Genomic DNA, 17,254 nt, shown 5'->3' on the forward strand with positions numbered 1-17,254 from the left:
CAGGCGTCCCTAAAAATAAAATCTTAAAAAATATATATCTCAAGCCAAAACTGTCTCTCCTGAGTCCAATTGATCCCCAAAGAAACTCATGCATCACTGCAATGCCAAATGGTTCCAATGTTGGCCAACTTTTTAAAATTCTTTCTTCCTGCTCAGATAAGCTTACAGAAGGATCAGCACATCCATTAGCTTGGTAATGTCTAACCAGGGAATCTGTAATGTCATCAGTATCTTTACAGTTATTTCCAATCTCTATAAGTTAATTCTCCAGGAATTTTTCTGCTTATCATGGCTTAAGGGGTATGACCACCGGTGGCAGTGGAAGGTTGGTGATTGGGTTGTTGGAGGAAGCTTCTCCCCACAAGCACTACTCTCCTAGGAAATGGTTGTCTTCTCTCTTTAGTGTCTTGTTCCTTCTCAGACCCCCAAGTAAGCAAGTCCAGAATTTGATGTGATAGTTAACAGCATGGAGATAAGTTTTGCCCCTTTCAATAAGGTTCCTTCAATAAACTGTTGGTAAATCTCTTTAGAAAAAGGAATCCTCAATCCCACTTGTTTTTGCTTAAGGACTTGGTCACCTATTTATAGCAAAATGAAGTCTCATTCAACATATTGATATCCTAACATTTATCACAATTATAGTCTCCACTTGCTGTGTCTGTCTGACTTATGGTTTTCTGTTCCATGCAACAGTAATTAAATGAGAGAAAAATCACGTTTATATTTGTTCACTATTTTATTTGAAGTAGTGAGTACAGTACTTGATGAATAATAAATATCTATTCAAAAAGAAGCTCAAATGTCTAGTTCAATAATGCCATTAAAAAACAATATTAAAGGAAATTTAGTTGTAATTTAGTCATAGATATTAAAAATTTGTGAGTATTGAGATAGACAGGAATGTAGAGGTCCCAAATATACAATTAAAAATCATTAAATATAAATAAAGCCATAGAGAAATTCATGACACAGTGTAGATAGAGAATATAAGAGTTTGTTTCTGTATGAAAAGATTATAGATGCAATTAATTTTTTTTCTTTTTGAATTTTCTATACATGTGAAGACTTAATTGGTTTTTATTTTTTTATTCTTATTTTTTAAGTTTGGTAATTTGTTTATTAGTAAGGAATAGGGATAGAAATATCTCAAAAGATAAAAGGAACCCCATTCTAGTTCACATTCACTTTTCTTCTGTATTTAACAAATACTTATCAAACTTTTGGGAGGCCTTACACTGAACTAGGCACTGTGACCATAATAACTCTGATGACAGTACACAGACTCTTCTCAGGAGCTTAGGAATGAATGAGAGGCACAGAGCAATAAAAGGAATGCTATCCTGCCATATGGATAGCTAGTGTGCTGGAGAATATCTAGGAGTGAGGATTTATCCAGGTTTGGGAAATGGGGAAATTTCTGGAAGATAAAATGCTTAATTTAGGGAGAAAGGTGCTGGCCAACATGAGATCAAAAGTGTCTTCCATTTTCTTTTTTTTCTGACGAAAATACATTTTGAGTTTGCTGAAACCTTAAGACTGTTGGTAGAGAGGAGTAGAGGGGGAGGGTTTTGAGTAAATCACAATATGCTTTTGGGAAACTGACTTATACATTATGTTTCTAAGATGTGATGCTTAGAATTCCTTTGGAGCCATGACTTTTTATTTTCTACACTTCTGTCTCTCAGACACAGAGTGGTTTATTCTTCCCCTTCTTTAATTGGTTTTTAAAATGAACATTTACTATGTTAAAAGAAAAAAAATATAACAGGGGAAATAGACTTTCTTGAATTGAATTTTTAGCTGTTTGAAAAGATTTGCAGTGTTATTTATCATTGTTTACTCGAACTTCATTTTTGCTAAATTGATATGAAAATATTTGGTTACAAAAGTAAATTTATCAGCTGACAAGAGATTTTTGCTTCAGGTGCTCTAATTTGATTGGTTTAATTAGTACAAATTTATTGCTAATAGCCATGTAAAGCAGAGGAATTAACTATAAATACTAGCTGTGGCATCTTCTCTAAGCTCCCTGAGCAGAGTTAGAATTTCCTTCTGTGGGCTCTCTTTACTTTACTCTTCCATTATAGCACTTAAAACATTAAAATCCTTGTTCGATTTTTTGTACAATATCTGGTCAGTACAAAGCCAGAAGCAAGACCACTGATTTCCAACAGCCTGAGTTTGAATTCCAGCTTTGCTATTGATAAGTTGCACGACCTTGAGCAAGTTAATTAACTACTCTCACTTTCCTTATATATAAACTGAAGGGTAAAAACATATTTAACTCATAGATTTTTTTTGAGAAAAGAAAATGAGATAATTTAAAATGCCTAGTATTATGCCTAGAAGGTTTATAATTATAACTATACAAGTTACTATTATAATTTATTATGGATTCTCTCCATATTATGGATTCAAGACCTTTGTTGCTCTTATTTTCTATGCCACCATAGAATTTGTATTCCTATTTTTCCCATAAATTATCTTCCCACTGGAATTAATTAATAAATTATTATTTAACATATAAATATTTCCAACAGTATTAATTAACATATAAATATTCCTAACAGTATTTGTTGAAGGCCTTTTATAAACTCCCTCTGAGGGATTTGCTACCCCAGAACAAGAGGAAGTGAAATTCCATTTTGCTTTATGTAGTTGTGAAGTACCTGCAATGCCAACCCAAGATATTCTCTTGGCAGGCTTCCCTACTCCCTCTTTCCTTGAGACAAAGGGTCTTGCCTCCACGAATTGAGAATGCCACTCATGTCATTTTATACTGGCTTCAGGTAATCTATGTGTGTAATTCCTGTGGTATAAATTTCCCCATCCCACTAAAAATAAGCAATTAGAGAAATAATGAACATATCATTGTTGCTGTGTTCTCAGTTGCCAACATTAATAAAATGGTGCAGAAATGATGGGGTTTTCCATATTTCCTTTTGTGCCAGGAATGATCGAAAAGTGCCTGTTTTGTGAAGGTACCATTTGAGTAGTGGACACAGTTTGTGCCAGATTCTCTTGACCAGCTGGTGCACCCATCCCACAGTTGTTGTGAATATTATTGACTTATGTATGCATGGCTAGTGATTCAGCTCCTCTCTTTTCCATACAACTGTCCCCTGAGCTGGGATGATATGCACCTTCCAACACTCAGGAATCAATGATACTGCCATAAAAAGGCAAGTTCCCTTGTTTCAAAGTGATATTCATTTTGACATACAGCCTATGACCTAGAATATATCAGAATGAAGCTAGTCTCCAGTAGAGAACAAATTCTTGCTTATCCTTCCTCCATCCTGTTTTCCTTACTTTCCTTCTGAGAGCATTCCCCAATAAACCACCTGAATCAGAATTCCCCTCCGAGGTTCCCCTTCTGGGAAACTTAAGAGACTTGTTTCCTCCCTCTAGGTTAACATTAACCATTGGATGGATTTTTTTTTAAGCTATAGTCTCATTGAGTATTAGAACTCATTCTAAAATTTAAAAGAGAGAAAAAAAGAGAAATTTGATAATTTAAAAAATTCTCTTTGAGACCATGAAATTCAGATTTAAGCAGCTTTATACAGTATCTGATTTATTAATATTATACATTTGAATTATCAATTATCGTTACATTTGAATTTCAAATTACATTTGAAAATGAAAACAAGCTGCTTTAGAGTTCCTATCTCAGTTGCCTTTTTTGCAAAACAATTTGAGAATTAGGAACCCAAGTTATGTCAGATTGCATCACTGTACAAAACAAATTTGTAATAAGAACAGGATTCATGCTTTTATAAATAAACACAGATATTGTAACTACTTGTCATAATCAGACATGGAGTAGAGAAAAAAAAATTGCCAGCCCTGAATGGTTTCCTTCTGATTTGAGAAGCAGCATAATAAAATAATTAAAAGAACTAAATAATCAAAGAAATTGGAATCCAATTCTAGTTCCGACTTAAATAGCACACAAAACCAGGCATTGCAATGTAGAAATCTTGGGGTTTGGAGCTGATGGCCAAGAAAGAATTCTAGAGATATCTTTGGTGTAAATGGTGGTTTTATTAAATCATGAGGACATGACCTGTGGACAGAAAGAGGTGCACTGGGGTTGAGATGGGCCACTGGTTATATATTTTCATGTTGGGAGAGGGTTAGGGATAGTGTAAGTCTCTGAGAAATTTTGGAAGTAAGGTTTCTAGGATCTTGGGGGGCTAGCTAGTTAGGGAAAAATCATTTATTACTGTCTAAGAAAACCTTAGTCATGAGATCTTTCAGGTGTATATCAGTGGGCTGTATCCTTGGAGGACAGATTGCTAAAATGTATTTTGAGGATTAGAGATAAAGGAAATTCCAAAGGAATTTTTATATGTTAAATTAGATTTACAGGACCCTGGGGAGGTCAGGATATTGTTAAGCTAAGATTGCCTTTGCCTTTAGCAAAGTGTCAACATTGAGGCAGCTGAGCTATAGAGGAAGATTACCAGTTTCAAGGACTTGTCAGTGGGCTGTAGGCAGTAAGGAGATTTAATTCTATTTTTCTCTTGCCTTTATTTCCCACATCAATGTTGCTAAAAATGTCTGTTTCTAATTTTCTGATTGCCAAAAGATGGCCTATTTCCCAATATGATCTTAAGGCTAAAATAAGAAAATAAGAAAAATAAGATAGTGCCTGATAAAAAGTAGTTTTTCAATGGTTTGCTCCCCTTTTGAGGACTCTGGTCAAGCATTTACTGTCCATTATTAACTACCTCATTTATTCAGATAAAAAATAATAAATTCTGACTGTATGCTTTTTCTTGTTCTCTACTTTGTCCTCTTCTCTTTCCTCCTTTTTCTCTTCCTTGTCTGTTCCATCTTTTTGTCTTCCTTTTTCTCATTTGTAGCCAGGAATGTCCTGGATGATAGCATAGAGAAGATTAAGAAAAATAGATTTCATTTGTTTTGCAAAATAAGCCAACAGAAGTATTCATGTTTCCTTTGTGACTTGCAAAAAATTTGTGCTTATGCTGGCAAAGAGATAGAAGGGAATAAATTCAGAAACTAGTTAGTATTCTTTTTTTTTTAATTTAAAAGGTTAAGGGCTTAAGGATATTCCAATATCCTTAATATTGCTTAATAAAACAATATACTTAATAAAATTACCTGCTCTCTATGATTAGAAATCAGCCCATTGATGAGGCATGTTAAATTAAACATTAATAGGAAATATTAGTAGGAAACATTTAATAAGATATGGGTAATGGAACAAAAGTATCTTTTCTTGTTCCAGGTTATGAATTATTTAACAGGCAGTCTGTAGTTTTTAGTAAGAGATGAGTGTTAATAAGAGTTATTCTACAGGTGTGATATTTATATCCAGAAACAATTAAGCAATTTTAGTGTGTTGATAACCATCTGTGTGGTTATCATTTAAAGATTTTGCTTATTTTTTTGAAGGAGACCGAGAGTACAAGCAGGAGACGGGGCAGAGGGAAAGGGGGAAGTAGACTGCCCGCTGAACAGGGAGCCCAATGGGGCTTGATCCCAGGACTCTAGAATCTTAACCTGAACTGAAGGCAGACACTTAACCGACTGAGCCATCTAGGCACCCCCAAATATTTTGTCTCCAAAATATTTCACATTGAAAATATAATTGTTCATGTATTTCATTTGATTGAACTAAAGGAAACATTCTCTTTTATGTGTGCTTAAAGCAAGCATCAGGAAACATTTTGGTGTAGGTTTTCCTGACCAGCTTTGTGTTTTATTATAGTAAGATTTTACAAAGCCCATCAGTTTAGTGAACAGTTTTTGATGACCTTTTAACATCATGTTTACTTTCCTTCTTCCCACCAGTACTCATTTCTCTTTGTGGACTTTTGTGGTTCTGAGAAGTGGACTCCACACCTGGCTTCTGACATGGGAGGGGAGAACATGCGACTTGTGCTAAACTAATTCAGAACATGATTCAGGTCACTTTATTCCATAGTGACTGAAAAAAGCATGTGACCTAAGCTGGCCCAGTTCAAATGAACCTCAGATAGATACTTACATGCCACTATAAAGCTTCTACTTACTTTTCCTGCCTTTGGATGCTGTGTTATCTGGTTCTGTGTCTTATTTTCAGAGTGAGAAGGAAGCTGTTGGAGGAGCTACTGGAGAAGCTGCTAGAGGGTTCAAACATAAAAATGACATAATTCAATTGATGTCTTAACAAGATCATTCTACTGATGTGGAGTTGGACTAGATGTGGACAGTTAGGAAGCTGTGGCAAATATTAAGGACAGGATAGGAAGATAGACAAAAAATGGTTGCTGCGCAATAGTGAGGAAGTATAAGATTCTGGGTATATTGCCTCTAATAAAAATTTTGCCTCCATGACTCCATGAAAACTGCCTTTCTCAAGGGCATCAATGACTCGATTCTTATCCCTCGTCCTTAAAACATTCTTTCTTTCACATGGCTTCTAGTGAAGTGAAGTAAATTTGTTTTTGTTTTTGTTTTTTTTTTCCCAGAACTGTTAATGTATTAGTACTCCAGGGCTATCTTTAGATATTTTCCGTTTCCTATTTATACTCACTCCATGATCTCAACAAATCTAATATCTTTAAATATCTATTTTTATATGTTGAGGATTCCCAACTTTATATCTCACTCTGGAGCTCTCCTCTGAACTTCAGATTCAAATATACAACTATGTACTCAACATCCCTATATAAAAGGCATGCACAACTTATCCAACACTGAACTTCTGATCTTTCCACTGAAACATGATCATCCTGAATTTTCTCCATCTCATGAAATAGCAATACCCAAATTCTAGTTGTTCAGTTCCCAATCTCATACTCTTGATTCCAATCTCTCTCTTACTCCCACCTCAGTTCCATCAGATCTTGATAAACCTTCCATTCAAAATACACCCCTCAATTATTTAAAATTGCTAAGTCTTAAATTGAATAGAGGCCAACATACTCATTATAACTTGGCAATTTTAATTGAGCATCAAATACCCTTGGACCCCATGGCTCCATGACTATCATTCTGGGAAGTCTGAGGCGGCAGAAAGAACACCCAGTCCCATGCCTGTGCTGTTATATTTGCTAAAATTTTTGTTCCTTGATTTGACACATAAGCACCAGTTTCTCAAAACCAGTACAAATACTCACCAACTTACCTGGTTGTCTGCCATCAGTCCTGTACCCTGCCTGGAGGGGTGAGAAGTTGTATCCCATTACTCCTCCTTGAGTTAAATATGTTCTCATTCCTTGAAATTTTGCCTAAGAAAGCTGAGAGGTGACATTAAATCTCATTTAAATTCATTCCATGTTATTGTGTAAAAATCCATTCACTGAGGAGATAAATACCTTGCTTTTAGTTCCATGTTTAAACTACAGCTTGATTTTTAATAGGATTGTGAGATAACCTGCAGGAAAAACCAATACATGGAGAACAGAATTGAGAGGACTGCAGAAAAATGAATCTCATGATTTAAAGACATTGGAAACCTTTGACTTCAGCAGTGTGCCCACTTTTGGTTTTCTTAGTCATACAATTAAGAAAAACCTATATTGTTTATGTCATTTTGGATTGCGTTTTCTTATTTCTGCAACAAGAGAGTACTAACACATCTATATGCTAATTAGTGATATACATAATAGTAGATATGTTGAAACTCTATACTCTGATGAATAAGAATCAAGATTCATAGACTATCAGCTACATATTTTGGATTTAGCACATATGCATTAAATGCAAGTTATGTTCCATATGCTGGTGATATTGGTGCCATAAAGAGGAAAATACCACATCCTTCCTTTCACAAACGGGGAAAAGAGCCTTAAGAAGCAACTCTAGTTATTCTTACGGTGTTATCTTCTAGGGATTTACAAATAGATACATTATCCTACTAAGGGAAAGGAATGGAGTTGGGAATTGAGTTTATAGCCAATTTATAAAAGGTCATAACATTTCAAGTAAATTATTTAATTTATAGGAAAGAGCATCTGTTGGAAAATTTTTAAGCAGAAAGGAAATACATGATGAGTATGCTCTGGGATGTATCGTTTGGTAGTAGTGTACATGGTGAATTGGTTTTGATAGGTTAACACACTCAAAATTGATAGCCCAGTGAAAGGGCTTTTGTGATATTTAAGTATGGTATCATAACCTCACAACCTTGATATTTTTTCTTGCTTCAAGAGTTTATAATAAGTTATTATTTTTCAGAGTTTTTTTTTTTTCCTTTAAGTTGTCCTTTACTGAAGGTTCCTATACAGAATCATACATTAGACAGGACGCCTGGATGGCTCAGTGGTTGAGCGTCTGCCTTCAGCTCAGGGCATGGTCCTGGGTCCTGGGATGGGGTCCTGCAATGGGATCCTGCATTAGGATCCCCTTTGGAAGCCTGCTTCTCCCTCTGCCTATGTCTCTGCCTCTATGTGTCTCTCATGAATAAATAAATAAAATCTTAAAAAATACATTAGAAAATGATGGTCCTCATGTAGTCTGAGCAGAATGATAATATCTAATATTTGTACACTTTTTTTTACTGTCATGAAATATTCAGGAATGTTATGTTGTGATATCACAACAAAACTGTGAGGTAATTGGGCAAGATTTGATACTTAGAAAAATTGCAGCTGAGTTACATAATTGCATGATGGGTGAGTTACGGGAATGGGAGCAGGAGCAGATCATCATTCTCTAGAGATTCTTAGATTCTCATTTCTCCATTCAGGTTCATAGCAGGCAGAATGGGTCAACACTGACTTTATTCCACCAAAGGAGATTGAATTTAATTTAGTTTCTCAGCTACCTCTTGATCACCTTGATTCAGTGATTAAAGAGTATATCAGTCTTTTTGCTTGCTCTTCTTTCCTCCCATTTTTCTTCATGAAATAGCAATACCCAAATTGCTATTGAGGATCTACTATGTCCCATATGTGCTGATTAGTTGCATTGGGGAATCCTGACTTCATGGAAGGTATGGATTTCCTTCATCTTATTGTGGGATGTAGGAAACCAATTCACCATGTACACTGCTACCAAACGATACATCCCAGAGCATACTCATCATGTATTTCCTTTCTGCTTAAAAATCTTCCAACAGCTGCTCTTTCCTATAAATTAAATAATTTAGTTGAAATGTTATGACCTTTCATAAATTGGCTATAAACTCAATTCCCAACTCCATTCCTTTCTTTCTTTCACTTTCTTTCTTTTCCTTTCTTTTTCTTTCTTTCATAGAGAGGGTTGGCTTGATCTCATTAATCACTTTCTTCTCGACTTATTTGTTGTCCTTGCAAGCAGTAAGTAGTTCAACCTAAAATTTGTCAAGTCATTACCCTCATACTCCAAATTGCCAATAATAAAGTTGAATAAAATTTGCATCCCTGGTAATAATGATGACCTACAGTAATGGAGTTCTTCATATTTAGTAAATAATATAAAATCTGCCCACAGTAAGATGAAGGAAATCCATACCTTCCATGAAATCAAGATTTCCCACTGCAAGTGATTAGCACATATGGGACATGGTAGGTCCTCAATATAAATTCAATATAAATATTTGAATGAAAGGCTAGCTTTTGCTTGCCAGACATATACAAATGGCGCTAGATATCCAGTGGATATTTCATAACAAATATAACTTGATATATATTAATACCCTTAATTACCTTTTAATTTCAGTGTTCTTTTTTTTTATTTCAGTGTTCTTGTTCCATCAAATATATTGTGGTATGTTCCTCTACACTAAATTTTTAGCTATTTTTCCTTTTACCTCCAATTTTACATGCACCAATCAATATATCAACTAATCATTTAAAAATAATAAACATGGCATTAAAGAGAGAACGAACTTCAGAATCAACTAAACTTACACGATTCCTTTAAAAGTATTCCTTCCTTGTATGTATTTATTATGTGTCAAAGGGAAGTTGGCTCTTATTCCTTCCTCTTCATAGAAATAGAAGGGATGTTCCATGTTTACCAAAGAGGTGGATATGACAACTATCCTTTTATTTTCAAAAAACGTAGTGTTCTTTTGCATATAACAGGAAATACCTTAAGGATTTTTTGGCAACACATCCTTTTTTAAAATATCTGTGTCAGTCTCACAAAATATAGTCCACAACTTCCAGGTGAAGTTGATTGGTGGGGGGTGAGGGAGGTGGAGGTGGGAGGGAGGGTAACTCATTAAGGGCTTACAGTGACCTACCCTATGTAATTATATAGTCCTTCTTTATTACGTTGCAGTTTAACAAATTACAATTACATTCTAATCTTATCTTCAGGAGAGTAAATCCATGTTATCTTGCCTGGAGTTTTGGGACTTCCTATACATTTTTTTTAATTTTTAAAATTTTTATTATTTTTTAAAGATTTTATTTATTCATGAGGGACACAGAGAGATAGAGTGAGAGAGAGACAGAGAGGCAGAGACACAGGCAGAGGGAGAAGCAGGCTCCATGCAGGGATCTCTAGGATCCTGGGTCTCTAGGATCACACCCTGGGCCAAAGGCAGCACTAAACCGCTGAACCACTGGGCTGCCTCTTCTCCTTCTTTCTTCTTTCTTTCTTCTTTCTTCTTTCTTCTTTCTTCTTTCTTCTTTCTTCTTTCTTCTTCTTCTTCTTCTTCTTCTTCTTCTTCTTCTTCTTCTTCTTCTTCTCCTTCTCCTCCTCCTCCTCCTCTCCCTCCTCCTCCTCCTCCTTCTTCTTCTTCTTCTTTTTTTTTTTTTAAGATTTTATTTATTTATTCATGAAAGACACAGAAAGAGAGAGGCAGAGACATAGGCAGAGGGAGAAGCAGGCTCCATGCAGGGAGCCGGATGTGAGACTTGATCCTGGAACTTCAGGAACACACTCTGAGCCTAAGGCAGACACTCAACCACTGAGCCGCCCAGGCATCCCACTTCCCAAACATTTCAATTCAAATTGGCAAAACTTGGTTTAACTGAGTTCACTTAGTTTGAATAAAAAATAAAACTGTTATAAATTCCTGAGATTGGTCATTTCTGACCCAATGCACTCCTAATTGCTTTCCTGCATAGAAATTACTTGAAGCATTGATTAGTAGCATACAGTCAAGGTAAAGATCTTGTGTTAAACAAATACAGAGAACTAGAAATTGATATTTTCCCTCAATTAGCACTTTTTCAACCATTTCCAAATATCCATAATAGTATTTGCAAATAGTCCCCATGTATTAATAAGAATTTAATGAAATTCTGTTGAACATTTAGATGAACTTGGGCACACACATAGTTTTATAAAATGGGATCAATCTTGATTTATATGCACAAACTATCAAAAAGAGAATCACATTTAGTTTAGCAAATTTTTAAAAAATGTGTATTTATTTATTATCCTACTTTACATGTGAACCCATAGTTCAAGATGCTAAGATATAAAAGAAAAATATTTTAAATAATAAGAATTTCCCTTAGGTTGGTCTCAAGCATTCAAGATTATTTTTGCCCTTTCCATTTACCATATGTCAGTCACCTAATATTGTTCTCCTTTATCATTTTTCAAGGTTAATTTATAGTAATACTATAATCACTTGGAAAAGCTTTTCAATATCTCCCAAGCATTAGATGATTCATTATTCTCTCCTCAGAGATTACGTAATTCTCTTCCTCCTTCAGATAATTGCACAGAGCTATAGAATATATAGATTCATCTCTTGATAGAAAAAATAAAAATAAAATGGGAGTTAAACAGTTATCTGTATCTGTGGCATTCATTTACACTATACTCTTTGTTATGTTCTTTAATACTTTCTAATTCTTCTGTTTTTGACACTTCTGGTGGACTTTTACATCTTATTTTCAGAAGCTTCAGCATATTCTGGGATTTAGCACATTACTTCACCCACTTCCTAGGAATCTAATGTAGTATTATGACTTTCACAACTTTAAATATCATCTATGCAGTGACGATGGTCCTCAAATTTTTATTTCCATTTTAGACTGAGTCCTAGACTCAACTGCCACTCCATAGCTCTGCCTGTAATCTGCCTGAAACTCAAAATCTGACTCTGCCCAAACCTGTGCCTCTGTGTCATGTCATGATAATCTGTTCTCTTTCCTTTCTTGACTTTCCTTTTTCCTCCTTTCTTTATTCTTCCCTTCTTTCCTCACTTTCTTCCTTCTTTCCTACATCTGTTTGAGGCATAACTTACCTAAAATATGGTGCACATAATTTCAAGGGTATCTAGTCATTTTAGCTTTTACATATGTTTAAAGCTCTGTAACCAGGACTCCAGAGGACTCCCTTATGCCCTTACCCATCAACACGCTACATTTTGTCTATTTCTGGTCACCTTTTTTGTAATTACAGAACAGGTCTTTAAGATAAAGCAGTGCAAGTCAGTAGGATTGAGTCACTATGCAATTTTATGAAGTTATGAAAGGTATTCTATGCCTGATTATCATGGAACCGTAAGTCTTAAATGTCACATTGTCAGAAAACATCTTCATGAGTATAGAACAAACGATCCCAGAACTTTATAGAAAGGAAAGTTTTCTTTTCAAATAAATACTCTGCATGAATACGTTTTTATTCTGAACTGTCAGTTAATTTTAATAGATCAGGAAACAGCATTGTGTAGTGCTTAAGAGCATCAGGCTTTTGTCAGGCTGTATCTGGGTTGAGTCCATGCTCTGACCTTTGCTGGCTTATTATATCTGGAAAAAGCACTTACCCTCTTATCCCTATTTCCTCTTCTGCAAAATGCAGACAAAGGACTTTTGTGAGGATAAAATGCAAAAATGCATATAAAAAATTCAGCATAGCATTTGGAATGTAGTATGTTTGCTAATTAACTTTGATAGCTCTAAGGGGGAAACCAAGAAGAAATTTAGAACTTATTAAGCATCACTAGTATCTCTTACTTCTAAATACCTTGCATGCATTATTTCACTTAAAAACAAAAGAAAAAACATCTCTATTTAAAATAATCAATATCTGATATTTTAAAATGCTATACGCAAAGCAAGAGTGCATTTTATAATCGTATTTCCCTACTCTAATGGTTTTGGTTTCCAGACAGTTTCCCATTGTTTTTTTTGTTTGATTTTAAGATTTTTATTTATTTATTTATGAGAAACACACAGAGAGAGGCAGAGAAATAGGCAGAGGGAGAAGCAGGCTCCCTATAGGGAGCCTGATATGGGACTCGATCCCAGTACCCTGGGATCACAACCTATGCCAAAGGCAGAGCCAAAGGCTGAGCTGCTCAGGTGCCTCCCATTAATCATTTTTATGTATGCATATGCATGTATGTGTGTGACTGGTAGAGGTAGTGTTCCCTTCCACTTGCTATTGAAAGAACCATAAAGCCTAAACTTTATACCCAATTACTCTTGGGCAGCCCTAGACCCCTAGGGATTTTTCTCATATACTAACAGCTCATGTCACATCCCCTAAAGTACTGCTTTTTTCCTACTCTTCTTCAGCCTCTCACAGATCTGGAGTCCTAAGGGACTCCCTATATACAGACATCTATTTTTATATTGTTGGAAGAACAACACGAAATTCCTAGAAGTGATTTAAAGATGAGTCCTAGAAGGATTGCTGGACGAAAGGGGAAATGCACATGTACCTTCAGTATTTTGAGTTGGGGAATTAAATAACTTATTTTTATTTTTTGTAAAAATGTTTCAGACAATGAATTTTCTTATCTCTGCTTTATCTATATCCCACAAATGCAGATAGATAATATTTTTATTCTCTTTTTTATAGAAATTACATAATTTATATTTATATTTCCCCCGTCACCCAAGATGTTTTTAATAGAGGGTTTTTAAATTTTCAGGTAGAAAGGCTTTTCTTAGTTTCATTACATAATGAAAAAAATATGTTTTATATTGGTTTTATAGAACTTAGAGATTTTTGTTGTTTTTGTCTAATATCCTAACTTTTTTCTTTATTTTTATTTTAGAGAGATAGTGGGGGGAGAGACAGAGGGAGAGAATCTCAAGTAGACTCCCTGTGGAGTCCGAGGCAGCAATCTCCCCACACAGAGATCATGACCTGAGCCAAAATCAAGAATCAGATGTTTAACCCACTGAGCCATCTGGGTGCTCTATATCCTTTTTTCTTTCTCCATTCTAGATCTAAATAACTTCAAAAATTTTAAAAGATTTTATTTATTTATTCATGAGAGACAGAGAGAGAGAGAGAGAGAGAGAAGCAGAGACACAGGCAGAGGGAGAAGCAGGCTCCACACAGGGAGCCCAACATGGGACTCAATCCCGGGTCTCCAGGATCATGTCCCAGGGGAGGGCGGTGTTGAACCACTGAGCCACCCGGGCTGCCCTAGCTCTAAATAACTTCAGAAGAAATAATTTTAATTTGCCAATCTCTCCCTGCTTTCAAAGTGAAAATATCAATAAAGGTCTTTATTTCATTTACAAATGCAATTATCAGCACCAGCTATAAGTCTAAAACTTATATTTAATAAAAATAGAAGGCATAAAATATTGACCTTGTTCAATAAATGTATTGAATAGTGTATATGCAATAAAAGTTTTGAAAACCATGACTCTTTGGGTGCTGCTTATATTTTCTTTTTCTTATGTAGTTTTCTGCCGAGATAATATTGTCTTAATACTTCTGACTGTTTTTAAATTACGAAGGCATCAACATTATGCATTTTTCAACAACTGCATATTTTGTGGATCTTTGTGGGTACTTTGCTTATCTCAGCATATGACGTGTAGATTTGCTTTTGAATTTTTCAGGCACTGGGTTTATTTCTGTTTTTACTCTTCTCTAAATAATATTTAATACTACAGATAAAATTAAAGTTAGCTTTGACCTGGGAATTTCCAGCAAAAGATACAATGGTTTGACTGTCCTTTTCCATTGTCTTTGAAACCACAAGATCTAATTTAGTTGAAAATGATATAATTTGCTTTCACAAACCCAAAATATTGCCATTTTAAATGTTGATTGTATGGTCTAGTATTTATAGTCTCATATATTTTTAAAGATTTTATTTATTTATTTGAGGAAGAATGAAAGCATGAGCAGGTGGGAAGGGGCAGAGAGAGGGAGAGGAACAAGCAGGATTACTACTTAGCAGGGAGCCTTATATGGGGCTTGATCCCAGGATCCTGAGCTGAAGGCAGATACTTAAAGGAATGAGCCACCCAGATGACCCTAGAGTCTAGTATTTATTAGTTATGTATTTCCAGTCTAGTTTCTATATAGTTAGGTAATTTATCTCTTTTAAAAAGTTTATTTTTTATTTTAAAAAATTTTTAAATTTCAATCTTAGTTAACATACAGTGTTATATTAGTTTCAGGTGTACAATATAGTAATTCAAGACTTCATACATCACTCAGTGCTCATCAGGATAAGTGCACTCCTTCAACCCCATCACCTATTTCACCTGTCTCTCCCTCTTTCCCATAACCATCAGGTTAACAGTTTTTATTTTTTTAAATTAAACTCAGTGGGTTCAGTATTATGTTTCTAGGAAATTTTTCATTTAAATAATCTTACAAGGGATGCTTGGCTGCCTCTGTGGTTGAGCATCTGCCTTCAGTTCAGTTCATGATCCCAGGGTCCTGGGATCGAGTCCCACATCCGGCTACCTGCAGAGAGCCTGCTTCTCCCTCTGCCTATGTCTCTGCCTCTCTGTGTGTCTCTCATGAATAAATAAATAATATGTTTAAAATAAATAAAGCAGGTAAAATGTAAAAATATTTTACATATTTAATTCATTTTTGTACTTCCAATATTTTCATTATATACCTACATAGTCCATTAATTTCCACAAAAATTCACAAGTAAACTTAAAATTTAACAGACATCTTTTTACCTCATTCTCAGCTGTTTTAGCATGTAGTAGGATGGCAATCTACATAGCTGGAGTCTGTGTGGAGTAGATGCATCCCACATATGAACTTATGAAGCTTAGTGCTTCTTAAGCCTGCAAAGACAGAATGATATTTAAATAACTCATCTTTTCTCTTTTTTTCCATTACATGTTCCTGCTTGTTTTCTTTTTGACATTTATAGTGTGTAATATATAGTTTACTTGTTGGCCTATTCATCGACATAATTTATGGCACAAATATTTGTTGAAGGTCTCCTATATGTGAAACACTGTCGAGTGCTGGGAATACAGCTGTGAAGTGAACAAGAGAGGTAAGATCCTACTAGAATATGACCTTTCTGAAGATAAGGCCTGGAGCTGAGGTTGGTCAGCTTGGTAGGGAGCCTGGTATCAAAGGTTCCCAGACCTAGGGAGAAGCTGCTGCTGGGATGAGCTGGGAACCAAAATTCATGGGAGCTTGATGGAAGCCTGGTGCCATTGGAGCTGCCTAGGGTTGAAGGAGCCTGCCAGGATTCTGGAGCCATAGGAGCCCCCTGGAGCTGTGGAAGCCTGCAGAATCCAGGATAGATCAGCAGACGAGGTTCATGGGGGTTGGCTGGGAATTTGGAGTCAAGGATGCTGCCTCAAGCTCTGGGATCTAGTTGGGGCCTCTGGATCCAGCAACACTGGTGTGAGCTGGAGGCAGCATTTGCCAGAGTCCACAGGGAGCCCCCTTGTGCTTCAAGAGGTGACCTGGTGCTGAGGTGGGCCAACTCTGAGATCTGTGGTCAAGTCAAGTGCTCACTTCACTCTATTTCCCCTATGGTCCATGCTGAGCTGCCTAGGCCTATGTTGTTCAAGGGTCAGTTGTATATGGACAGTTGATTTTTGACAGTGGTGGAGAGACAACTCAATGGAGAAAGAATAGTCTTATCAATAAATTGCAGTAGAAAAATTGATGTCCATATTTGATGTCCATATTTTTTTAAAAATGAAGTTTCATCCAGACTTTTGCAGTGTATACAAAAGGTAACTCTTCAATTTATCATGGACCCAAATAAAGAAATTAGAAAATGTTGAGAAGATGTACAAGAATCTGAAGACATATTTAAAAGTTATCCACCTATCTCATGATCCAGCCTTTCCATTTCTATATGCCCACAAGAAAAGAAAGCAAGTCTCTTCAAGACTTGCACATGAGCATCCATAGTCAATTTATGTGTAATGGCTAAAGCCTAACTGGCTAAACCAACAGTATTGATGAATCTTAAAAGTAATTAGGCTAAGTGAAAGAAGACAGAAGTGTACACACTGTGATTCTGCTTATATAAATCTAGAAAATGCAAACTTGATCTATAGTGACAGCAGATCAAACTTCAACTTCCTCTGTTATAAAATGACTGTAATCATTATACTTTATCCCATGAGGATATTTGGTAAAACTTCAATGATATAGG

The 17,254-nt window shown here is 35.5% G+C and overlaps 1 long non-coding RNA gene across 3 annotated transcripts; it reads right to left on the reverse strand.

Moving 5' to 3' along the window:
- Window positions 1-3,767: 3,767 nt before the first annotated feature.
- On the reverse strand, window positions 3,768-15,916 carry LOC112641716 (uncharacterized). Of its 3 annotated transcripts, none has more exons than XR_007401167.1 (5): window positions 15,801-15,916; window positions 7,332-7,390; window positions 7,142-7,253; window positions 6,045-6,134; window positions 3,768-4,882 (listed from the first exon to the last, which is right to left on the reverse strand). It is a non-coding gene; the product is annotated as an uncharacterized LOC112641716 (long non-coding RNA). The 3 variants fall into 3 exon arrangements; XR_007401169.1 differs by having other exon boundaries at window positions 3,768-4,994; XR_007401168.1 differs by lacking the exon at window positions 7,332-7,390.
- Between the last annotated feature and the right edge of the window lie 1,338 nt (window positions 15,917-17,254).

This window comes from Canis lupus, chromosome 12, assembly GCF_003254725.2.
Source record: "Canis lupus dingo isolate Sandy chromosome 12, ASM325472v2, whole genome shotgun sequence".
NCBI classification, from domain to species: domain Eukaryota; kingdom Metazoa; phylum Chordata; class Mammalia; order Carnivora; family Canidae; genus Canis; species Canis lupus.